Raw genomic sequence first — 11,386 nt, 5'->3', positions numbered from 1 at the left:
CACGTTGGCTGTGGCTTCTGTTCCTTAAGAACTCGAACCAGTTCCCTTGGCCTGGGCTAACGTGAGCCATGGCCTGGCTCTCTGCGAGAAACAGCACCCCAATAGGCTCAATATTTTTAGACATTTACTAATACATTGTCAGGCCTTCATGGCCTTACCAATGTTAGCCACAGCCCTTAATTCAGCAGAGAGTTGAACTGGTTCCCAGGGCATGGTCTTAACGTGCCACTGCCCTGTTCCCAAACTAGAAGAATGTACTGGTGTGCCCTTTAATCACTTTGGCTGTGGCTTCTGTTCCTTAAGAACTCGAACCAGTTTCTTTGGCCTGGCGTAACGTGAGCCATGGCCTGGCTCTCCGAGAGAAACAGCACACCAATAGGGTTCATATTTTTAAGCATTTACTAATACATTGTCAGGCCTTCATGGCCCTACCAATGTAAGCCACAGCCCTTTATTTATCAGAGAGCTGAGCTGGTTGCAGGGGCATGGCCTTAATTTGGCACTGCCCCGTTCCCAAACTAGAAGGATGTACTGGTGTGCTTTTTAATCGGGTTTGGCTGTGGCTTCTGTTCCTTAAGAACTCGAACCAGTTTCTTTGGCCAGGCGTAACGTGAGCCATGGCCTGGCTCTGTGCGAGAAACAGCACACCAATAGGCTTAATATTTTTAAACATTTACCAATACACTGTCAGGCCTTCATGGCCTTACCAATGTTAGCCACAGCCCTTAATTCAGAAGAGAGTTGAACTGGTTCCCGGGGCATGGTCTTAACGTGCCACTGCCCTGTTCCCAAACTAGAAGAATGTACTGGTGTGCTTTTTAATCACTTTGGCTGTGGCTTCTGTTCCTTAAGAACTCGAACCAGTTTCCTTGGCCTGGCCTAACGTGAGCCATGGCCTGGCTCTGTGCGAGAAACAGCACACCAATAGGCTTAATATTTTTAAACATTTACCAATACACTGTCAGGACTTCATGGCCTTACCAATGTTAGCCACAGCCCTTAATTCAGCAGAGAGTTGAACTGGTTCCCAGGGCATGGTCTTAACGTGCCACTGCCCTGTTCCCAAACTAGAAGAATGTACCGGTGTGCCCTTTAATCACTTTGGCTGTGGCTTCTGTTCCTTAAGAACTCGAACCAGTTTCTTTGGCCTGGCGTAACGTGAGCCATGGCCTGGCTCTGTGCGAGAAACAGCACACCAATAGGCTTCATATTTTCAAACATTTACTAATACATTGTCAGGCCTTCATGGCCTTACCAATGTAAGCCACAATCCTTATTTATCACAGAGCTGAGCTGGTTGCAGGGGCATGGCCTTAATTTGGCACTGCCCCGTTCCCTAACTAAACGGATGTACTGGTGTGCTTTTTAATCACGTCGGCTGTGGCTTCTGTTCCTTAAGAACTCGAACCAGTTTCTTTGGCCTGGCGTAACGTGAGCCATGGCCTGGCTCTCCGCGAGAAACAGCACACCAATAGGGTTCATATTTTTAAGCATTTACTAATAGATTGTCAGGCCTTCATGGCCCTACCAATGTAAGCCACAGCCCTTTATTTATCAGAGAGCTGAGCTGGTTGCAGGGGCATGGCCTTAATTTGGCACTGCCCCGTTCCCAAACTAGAAGGATGTACTGGTGTGCTTTTTAATCACGTTGGCTGTGGCTTCTGTTCCTTAAGAACTCGAACCAGTTCCCTTGGCCTGGGCTAACGTGAGCCATGGCCTGGCTCTCTGCGAGAAACAGCACACCAATAGGCTCAATATTTTTAGACATTTACTAATACATTTTCAGGCCTTCATGGCCTTACCAATGTTAGCCAAAGCCCTTAATTCAGCAGAGAGTTGAACTGGTTCCCAGGGCATGGTCTTAACGTGCCACTGCCCTGTTCCCAAACTAGAAGAATGTACTGGTGTGCCCTTTAATCACTTTGGCTGTGGCTTCTGTTCCTTAAGAACTCGAACCAGTTTCTTTGGCCTGGCGTAACGTGAGCCATGGCCTGGCTCTGTGCAAGAAACAGCAAACGAATAGGATTAATATTTTAAAGTATTTATTAATAGATTGTCAGGCCTTCATGGCCTTACCAATGTAAGCCACAGCCCTTATTTATCACAGAGCTGAGCTGGTTGCAGGGGCATGGCCTTAATTTGGCACTGCCCCGTTCCCTAACTAAACGGATGTACTGGTGTGCTTTTTAATCACGTCGGCTGTGGCTTCTGTTCCTTAAGAACTCGAACCTGTTTCTTTGGCCTGGCGTAACGTGAGCCATGGCCTGGCTCTCTGCGAGAAACAGCACACCAATAGGCTTAATATTCTTAAGCATTTACTAATACATTGTCAGGCCTTCATGGCCCTACCAATGTAAGCCACAGCCCTTTATTTATCAGAGAGCTGAGCTGGTTGCAGGGGCATGGCCTTAATTTGGCACTGCCCCGTTCCCTAACTAAACGGATGTACTGGTGTGCTTTTTAATCACGTCGGCTGTGGCTTCTGTTCCTTAAGAACTCGAACCAGTTTCTTTGGCCTGGCGTAACGTGAGCCATGGCCTGGCTCTCCGCGAGAAACAGCACACCAATAGGGTTCATATTTTTAAGCATTTACTAATAGATTGTCAGGCCTTCATGGCCCTACCAATGTAAGCCACAGCCCTTTATTTATCAGAGAGCTGAGCTGGTTGCAGGGGCATGGCCTTAATTTGGCACTGCCCCGTTCCCAAACTAGAAGGATGTACTGGTGTGCTTTTTAATCACGTTGGCTGTGGCTTCTGTTCCTTAAGAACTCGAACCAGTTCCCTTGGCCTGGGCTAACGTGAGCCATGGCCTGGCTCTCTGCGAGAAACAGCACACCAATAGGCTCAATATTTTTAGACATTTACTAATACATTTTCAGGCCTTCATGGCCTTACCAATGTTAGCCAAAGCCCTTAATTCAGCAGAGAGTTGAACTGGTTCCCAGGGCATGGTCTTAACGTGCCACTGCCCTGTTCCCAAACTAGAAGAATGTACTGGTGTGCCCTTTAATCACTTTGGCTGTGGCTTCTGTTCCTTAAGAACTCGAACCAGTTTCTTTGGCCTGGCGTAACGTGAGCCATGGCCTGGCTCTGTGCAAGAAACAGCAAACGAATAGGATTAATATTTTTAAGTATTTATTAATAGATTGTCAGGCCTTCATGGCCTTACCAATGTAAGCCACAGCCCTTATTTATCAGAGAGCTGAGCTGGTTGCAGGGGCATGGCCTTAATTTGGCACTGCCCCGTTCCCTAACTAAACGGATGTACTGGTGTGCTTTTTAATCACGTCGGCTGTGGCTTCTGTTCCTTAAGAACTCGAACCTGTTTCTTTGGCCTGGCGTAACGTGAGCCATGGCCTGGCTCTCTGCGAGAAACAGCACACCAATAGGCTTAATATTCTTAAGCATTTACTAATACATTGTCAGGCCTTCATGGCCCTACCAATGTAAGCCACAGCCCTTTATTTATCAGAGAGCTGAGCTGGTTGCAGGGGCATGGCCTTAATTTGGCACTGCCCCGTTCCCTAACTAGACGGATGTACTGGTGTGCTTTTTAATCACGTTGGCTGTGGCTTCTGTTCCTTAAGAACCCGAACCAGTTCCCTTGGCCTGGCGTAACGTGAGCCATGGCCTGGCTCTCTGCGAGAAACAGCACACCAATAGGCTTCATATTTTTAAACATTTACTAATACATTGTCAGGCCTTCATGGCCCTACCAATGTAAGCCACAGCCCTTTATTTATCAGAGAGCTGAGCTGGTTGCAGGGGCATGGCCTTAATTTGGCACTGCCCCGTTCCCAAACTAGAAGGATGTACTGGTGTGCTTTTTAATCGGGTTTGGCTGTGGCTTCTGTTCCTTAAGAACTCGAACCAGTTCCCTTGGCCTGGCCTAACGTGAGCCATGGCCTGGCTCTGTGCGAGAAACAGCACACCAATAGGCTTCATATTTTTAAGCATTTACTAATAGATTGTCAGGCCTTCATGGCCCTACCAATGTAAGCCACAGCCCTTTATTTATCAGAGAGCTGAGCTGGTTGCAGGGGCATGGCCTTAATTTGGCACTGCCCCGTTCCCAAACTAGAAGGATGTACTGGTGTGCTTTTTAATCACGTTGGCTGTGGCTTCTGTTCCTTAAGAACTCGAACCAGTTCCCTTGGCCTGGGCTAACGTGAGCCATGGCCTGGCTCTGTGCGAGAAACAGCACACCAATAGGCTTAATATTTTTAAACATTTACTAATACACTGTCAGGCCTTCATGGCCTTACCAATGTTAGCCACAGCCCTTAATTCAGCAGAGAGTTGAACTGGTTCCCAGGGCATGGTCTTAACGTGCCACTGCCCTGTTCCCAAACTAGAAGAATGTACCGGTGTGCCCTTTAATCACTTTGGCTGTGGCTTCTGTTCCTTAAGAACTCGAACCAGTTCCCTTGGCCTGGCCTAACGTGAGCCATGGCCTGGCTCTGTGCGAGAAACAGCACACCAATAGGCTTAATATTTTTAAAAATTTACTAATACATTGTCAGGCCTTCATGGCCCTACCAATGTAAGCCACAGCCCTTTATTTATCAGAGAGCTGAGCTGGTTGCAGGGGCATGGCCTTAATTTGGCACTGCCCCGTTCCCAAACTAGAAGGATGTACTGGTGTGCTTTTTAATCGGTTTGGCTGTGGCTTCTGTTCCTTAAGAACTCGAACCAGTTTCTTTGGCCAGGCGTAACGTGAGCCATGGCCTGGCTCTGTGCGAGAAACAGCACACCAATAGGCTTAATATTTTTAAACATTTACCAATACACTGTCAGGCCTTCATGGCCTTACCAATGTTAGCCACAGCCCTTAATTCAGAAGAGAGTTGAACTGGTTCCCGGGGCATGGTCTTAACGTGCCACTGCCCTGTTCCCAAACTAGAAGAATGTACTGGTGTGCTTTTTAATCACTTTGGCTGTGGCTTCTGTTCCTTAAGAACTCGAACCAGTTTCCTTGGCCTGGCCTAACGTGAGCCATGGCCTGGCTCTGTGCGAGAAACAGCACACCAATAGGCTTAATATTTTTAAACATTTACCAATACACTGTCAGGACTTCATGGCCTTACCAATGTTAGCCACAGCCCTTAATTCAGCAGAGAGTTGAACTGGTTCCCAGGGCATGGTCTTAACGTGCCACTGCCCTGTTCCCAAACTAGAAGAATGTACCGGTGTGCCCTTTAATCACTTTGGCTGTGGCTTCTGTTCCTTAAGAACTCGAACCAGTTTCTTTGGCCTGGCGTAACGTGAGCCATGGCCTGGCTCTGTGCGAGAAACAGCACACCAATAGGCTTCATATTTTCAAACATTTACTAATACATTGTCAGGCCTTCATGGCCTTACCAATGTAAGCCACAATCCTTATTTATCACAGAGCTGAGCTGGTTGCAGGGGCATGGCCTTAATTTGGCACTGCCCCGTTCCCTAACTAAACGGATGTACTGGTGTGCTTTTTAATCACGTCGGCTGTGGCTTCTGTTCCTTAAGAACTCGAACCAGTTTCTTTGGCCTGGCGTAACGTGAGCCATGGCCTGGCTCTCCGCGAGAAACAGCACACCAATAGGGTTCATATTTTTAAGCATTTACTAATAGATTGTCAGGCCTTCATGGCCCTACCAATGTAAGCCACAGCCCTTTATTTATCAGAGAGCTGAGCTGGTTGCAGGGGCATGGCCTTAATTTGGCACTGCCCCGTTCCCAAACTAGAAGGATGTACTGGTGTGCTTTTTAATCACGTTGGCTGTGGCTTCTGTTCCTTAAGAACTCGAACCAGTTCCCTTGGCCTGGGCTAACGTGAGCCATGGCCTGGCTCTCTGCGAGAAACAGCACACCAATAGGCTCAATATTTTTAGACATTTACTAATACATTTTCAGGCCTTCATGGCCTTACCAATGTTAGCCAAAGCCCTTAATTCAGCAGAGAGTTGAACTGGTTCCCAGGGCATGGTCTTAACGTGCCACTGCCCTGTTCCCAAACTAGAAGAATGTACTGGTGTGCCCTTTAATCACTTTGGCTGTGGCTTCTGTTCCTTAAGAACTCGAACCAGTTTCTTTGGCCTGGCGTAACGTGAGCCATGGCCTGGCTCTGTGCAAGAAACAGCAAACGAATAGGATTAATATTTTAAAGTATTTATTAATAGATTGTCAGGCCTTCATGGCCTTACCAATGTAAGCCACAGCCCTTATTTATCACAGAGCTGAGCTGGTTGCAGGGGCATGGCCTTAATTTGGCACTGCCCCGTTCCCTAACTAAACGGATGTACTGGTGTGCTTTTTAATCACGTCGGCTGTGGCTTCTGTTCCTTAAGAACTCGAACCTGTTTCTTTGGCCTGGCGTAACGTGAGCCATGGCCTGGCTCTCTGCGAGAAACAGCACACCAATAGGCTTAATATTCTTAAGCATTTACTAATACATTGTCAGGCCTTCATGGCCCTACCAATGTAAGCCACAGCCCTTTATTTATCAGAGAGCTGAGCTGGTTGCAGGGGCATGGCCTTAATTTGGCACTGCCCCGTTCCCTAACTAAACGGATGTACTGGTGTGCTTTTTAATCACGTCGGCTGTGGCTTCTGTTCCTTAAGAACTCGAACCAGTTTCTTTGGCCTGGCGTAACGTGAGCCATGGCCTGGCTCTCCGCGAGAAACAGCACACCAATAGGGTTCATATTTTTAAGCATTTACTAATAGATTGTCAGGCCTTCATGGCCCTACCAATGTAAGCCACAGCCCTTTATTTATCAGAGAGCTGAGCTGGTTGCAGGGGCATGGCCTTAATTTGGCACTGCCCCGTTCCCAAACTAGAAGGATGTACTGGTGTGCTTTTTAATCACGTTGGCTGTGGCTTCTGTTCCTTAAGAACTCGAACCAGTTCCCTTGGCCTGGGCTAACGTGAGCCATGGCCTGGCTCTCTGCGAGAAACAGCACACCAATAGGCTCAATATTTTTAGACATTTACTAATACATTTTCAGGCCTTCATGGCCTTACCAATGTTAGCCAAAGCCCTTAATTCAGCAGAGAGTTGAACTGGTTCCCAGGGCATGGTCTTAACGTGCCACTGCCCTGTTCCCAAACTAGAAGAATGTACTGGTGTGCCCTTTAATCACTTTGGCTGTGGCTTCTGTTCCTTAAGAACTCGAACCAGTTTCTTTGGCCTGGCGTAACGTGAGCCATGGCCTGGCTCTGTGCAAGAAACAGCAAACGAATAGGATTAATATTTTTAAGTATTTATTAATAGATTGTCAGGCCTTCATGGCCTTACCAATGTAAGCCACAGCCCTTATTTATCACAGAGCTGAGCTGGTTGCAGGGGCATGGCCTTAATTTGGCACTGCCCCGTTCCCTAACTAAACGGATGTACTGGTGTGCTTTTTAATCACGTCGGCTGTGGCTTCTGTTCCTTAAGAACTCGAACCTGTTTCTTTGGCCTGGCGTAACGTGAGCCATGGCCTGGCTCTCTGCGAGAAACAGCACACCAATAGGCTTAATATTCTTAAGCATTTACTAATACATTGTCAGGCCTTCATGGCCCTACCAATGTAAGCCACAGCCCTTTATTTATCAGAGAGCTGAGCTGGTTGCAGGGGCATGGCCTTAATTTGGCACTGCCCCGTTCCCTAACTAGACGGATGTACTGGTGTGCTTTTTAATCACGTTGGCTGTGGCTTCTGTTCCTTAAGAACCCGAACCAGTTCCCTTGGCCTGGCGTAACGTGAGCCATGGCCTGGCTCTCTGCGAGAAACAGCACACCAATAGGCTTCATATTTTTAAACATTTACTAATACATTGTCAGGCCTTCATGGCCCTACCAATGTAAGCCACAGCCCTTTATTTATCAGAGAGCTGAGCTGGTTGCAGGGGCATGGCCTTAATTTGGCACTGCCCCGTTCCCAAACTAGAAGGATGTACTGGTGTGCTTTTTAATCGGGTTTGGCTGTGGCTTCTGTTCCTTAAGAACTCGAACCAGTTTCTTTGGCCAGGCGTAACGTGAGCCATGGCCTGGCTCTGTGCGAGAAACAGCACACCAATAGGCTTAATATTTTTAAACATTTACCAATACACTGTCAGGCCTTCATGGCCTTACCAATGTTAGCCAGAGCCCTTAATTCAGCAGAGAGTTGAACTGGTTCCCGGGGCATGGTCTTAACGTGCCACTGCCCTGTTCCCAAACTAAAAGAATGTACTGGTGTGCCCTTTAATCACTTTGGCTGTGGCTTCTGTTCCTTAAGAACTCGAACCAGTTTCCTTGGCCTGGCCTAACGTGAGCCATGGCCTGGCTCTGTGCGAGAAACAGCACACCAATAGGCTTAATATTTTTAAACATTTACTAATACACTGTCAGGCCTTCATGGCCTTACCAATGTTAGCCACAGCCCTTAATTCAGCAGAGAGTTGAACTGGTTCCCAGGGCATGGTCTTAACGTGCCACTGCCCTGTTCCCAAACTAGAAGAATGTACCGGTGTGCCCTTTAATCACTTTGGCTGTGGCTTCTGTTCCTTAAGAACTCGAACCAGTTCCCTTGGCCTGGCCTAACGTGAGCCATGGCCTGGCTCTGTGCGAGAAACAGCACACCAATAGGCTTAATATTTTTAAAAATTTACTAATGCATTGTCAGGCCTTCATGGCCCTACCAATGTAAGCCACAGCCCTTTATTTATCAGAGAGCTGAGCTGGTTGCAGGGGCATGGCCTTAATTTGGCACTGCCCCGTTCCCAAACTAGAAGGATGTACTGGTGTGCTTTTTAATCGGTTTGGCTGTGGCTTCTGTTCCTTAAGAACTCGAACCAGTTTCTTTGGCCTGGCGTAAGGTGAGCCATGGCCTGGCTCTGTGCAAGAAACAGCAAACGAATAGGATTAATATTTTTAAGTATTTATTAATAGATTGTCAGGCCTTCATGGCCTTACCAATGTAAGCCACAGCCCTTATTTATCACAGAGCTGAGCTGGTTGCAGGGGCATGGCCTTAATTTGGCACTGCCCCGTTCCCTAACTAGACGGATGTACTGGTGTGCTTTTTAATCACGTTGGCTGTGGCTTCTGTTCCTTAAGAACTCGAACCAGTTCCCTTGGCCTGGCCTAACGTGAGCCATGGCCTGGCTCTGTGCGAGAAACAGCACACCAATAGGCTTCATATTTTTAAGCATTTACTAATAGATTGTCAGGCCTTCATGGCCCTACCAATGTAAGCCACAGCCCTTTATTTATCAGAGAGCTGAGCTGGTTGCAGGGGCATGGCCTTAATTTGGCACTGCCCCGTTCCCAAACTAGAAGGATGTACTGGTGTGCTTTTTAATCACGTTGGCTGTGGCTTCTGTTCCTTAAGAACTCGAACCAGTTCCCTTGGCCTGGGCTAACGTGAGCCATGGCCTGGCTCTGTGCGAGAAACAGCACACCAATAGGCTTAATATTTTTAAACATTTACTAATACACTGTCAGGCCTTCATGGCCTTACCAATGTTAGCCACAGCCCTTAATTCAGCAGAGAGTTGAACTGGTTCCCAGGGCATGGTCTTAACGTGCCACTGCCCTGTTCCCAAACTAGAAGAATGTACCGGTGTGCCCTTTAATCACTTTGGCTGTGGCTTCTGTTCCTTAAGAACTCGAACCAGTTCCCTTGGCCTGGCCTAACGTGAGCCATGGCCTGGCTCTGTGCGAGAAACAGCACACCAATAGGCTTAATATTTTTAAAAATTTACTAATACATTGTCAGGCCTTCATGGCCCTACCAATGTAAGCCACAGCCCTTTATTTATCAGAGAGCTGAGCTGGTTGCAGGGGCATGGCCTTAATTTGGCACTGCCCCGTTCCCAAACTAGAAGGATGTACTGGTGTGCTTTTTAATCACGTCGGCTGTGGCTTCTGTTCCTTAAGAACCCGAACCAGTTTCTTTGGCCTGGCGTAACGTGAGCCATGGCCTGGCTCTCCGAGAGAAACAGCACACCAATAGGGTTCATATTTTTAAGCATTTACTAATACATTGTCAGGCCTTCATGGCCCTACCAATGTAAGCCACAGCCCTTTATTTATCAGAGAGCTGAGCTGGTTGCAGGGGCATGGCCTTAATTTGGCACTGCCCCGTTCCCAAACTAGAAGGATGTACTGGTGTGCTTTTTAATCACGTTGGCTGTGGCTTCTGTTCCTTAAGAACCCGAACCAGTTCCCTTGGCCTGGGCTAACGTAAGCCATGGCCTGGCTCTCTGCGAAAAACAGCACACCAATAGGCTCAATATTTTTAGACATTTACTAATACATTGTCAGGCCTTCATGGCCTTACCAATGTAAGCCACAATCCTTATTTATCACAGAGCTGAGCTGGTTGCAGGGGCATGGCCTTAATTTGGCACTGCCCCGTTCCCTAACTAGACGGATGTACTGGTGTGCTTTTTAATCACGTTGGCTGTGGCTTCTGTTCCTTAAGAACTCGAACCAGTTCCCTTGGCCTGGCCTAACGTGAGCCATGGCCTGGCTCTGTGCGAGAAACAGCACACCAATAGGCTTCATATTTTTAAGCATTTACTAATACATTGTCAGGCCTTCATGGCCCTACCAATGTAAGCCACAGCCCTTTATTTATCAGAGAGCTGAGCTGGTTGCAGGGGCATGGCCTTAATTTGGCACTGCCCCGTTCCCAAACTAGAAGGATGTACTGGTGTGCTTTTTAATCACGTTGGCTGTGGCTTCTGTTCCTTAAGAACTCGAACCAGTTCCCTTGGCCTGGGCTAACGTGAGCCATGGCCTGGCTCTGTGCGAGAAACAGCACACCAATAGGCTTAATATTTTTAAACATTTACTAATACACTGTCAGGCCTTCATGGCCTTACCAATGTTAGCCACAGCCCTTAATTCAGCAGAGAGTTGAACTGGTTCCCAGGGCATGGTCTTAACGTTCCACTGCCCTGTTCCCAAACTAGAAGAATGTACCGGTGTGCCCTTTAATCACTTTGGCTGTGGCTTCTGTTCCTTAAGAACTCGAACCAGTTCCCTTGGCCTGGCCTAACGTGAGCCATGGCCTGGCACTGTGCGAGAAACAGCACACCAATAGGCTTAATATTTTTAAAAATTTACTAATACATTGTGAGGCCTTCATGGCCCTACCAATGTAAGCCACAGCCCTTTATTTATCAGAGAGCTGAGCTGGTTGCAGGGGCATGGCCTTAATTTGGCACTGCCCCGTTCCCAAACTAGAAGGATGTACTGGTGTGCTTTTTAATCGGTTTGGCTGTGGCTTCTGTTCCTTAAGAACTCGAACCAGTTTCTTTGGCCTGGCGTAACGTGAGCCATGGCCTGGCTCTGTGCGAGAAACAGCACACCAATAGGCTTCATATTTTTAAGCATTTACTAATACATTGTCAGGCCTTCATGGCCCTA

Source organism: Candoia aspera, chromosome 13 (assembly GCF_035149785.1).
Source record: "Candoia aspera isolate rCanAsp1 chromosome 13, rCanAsp1.hap2, whole genome shotgun sequence".
NCBI classification, from domain to species: Eukaryota; Metazoa; Chordata; class Lepidosauria; order Squamata; family Boidae; genus Candoia; species Candoia aspera.
This window is presented reverse-complemented; position numbering follows the sequence as displayed.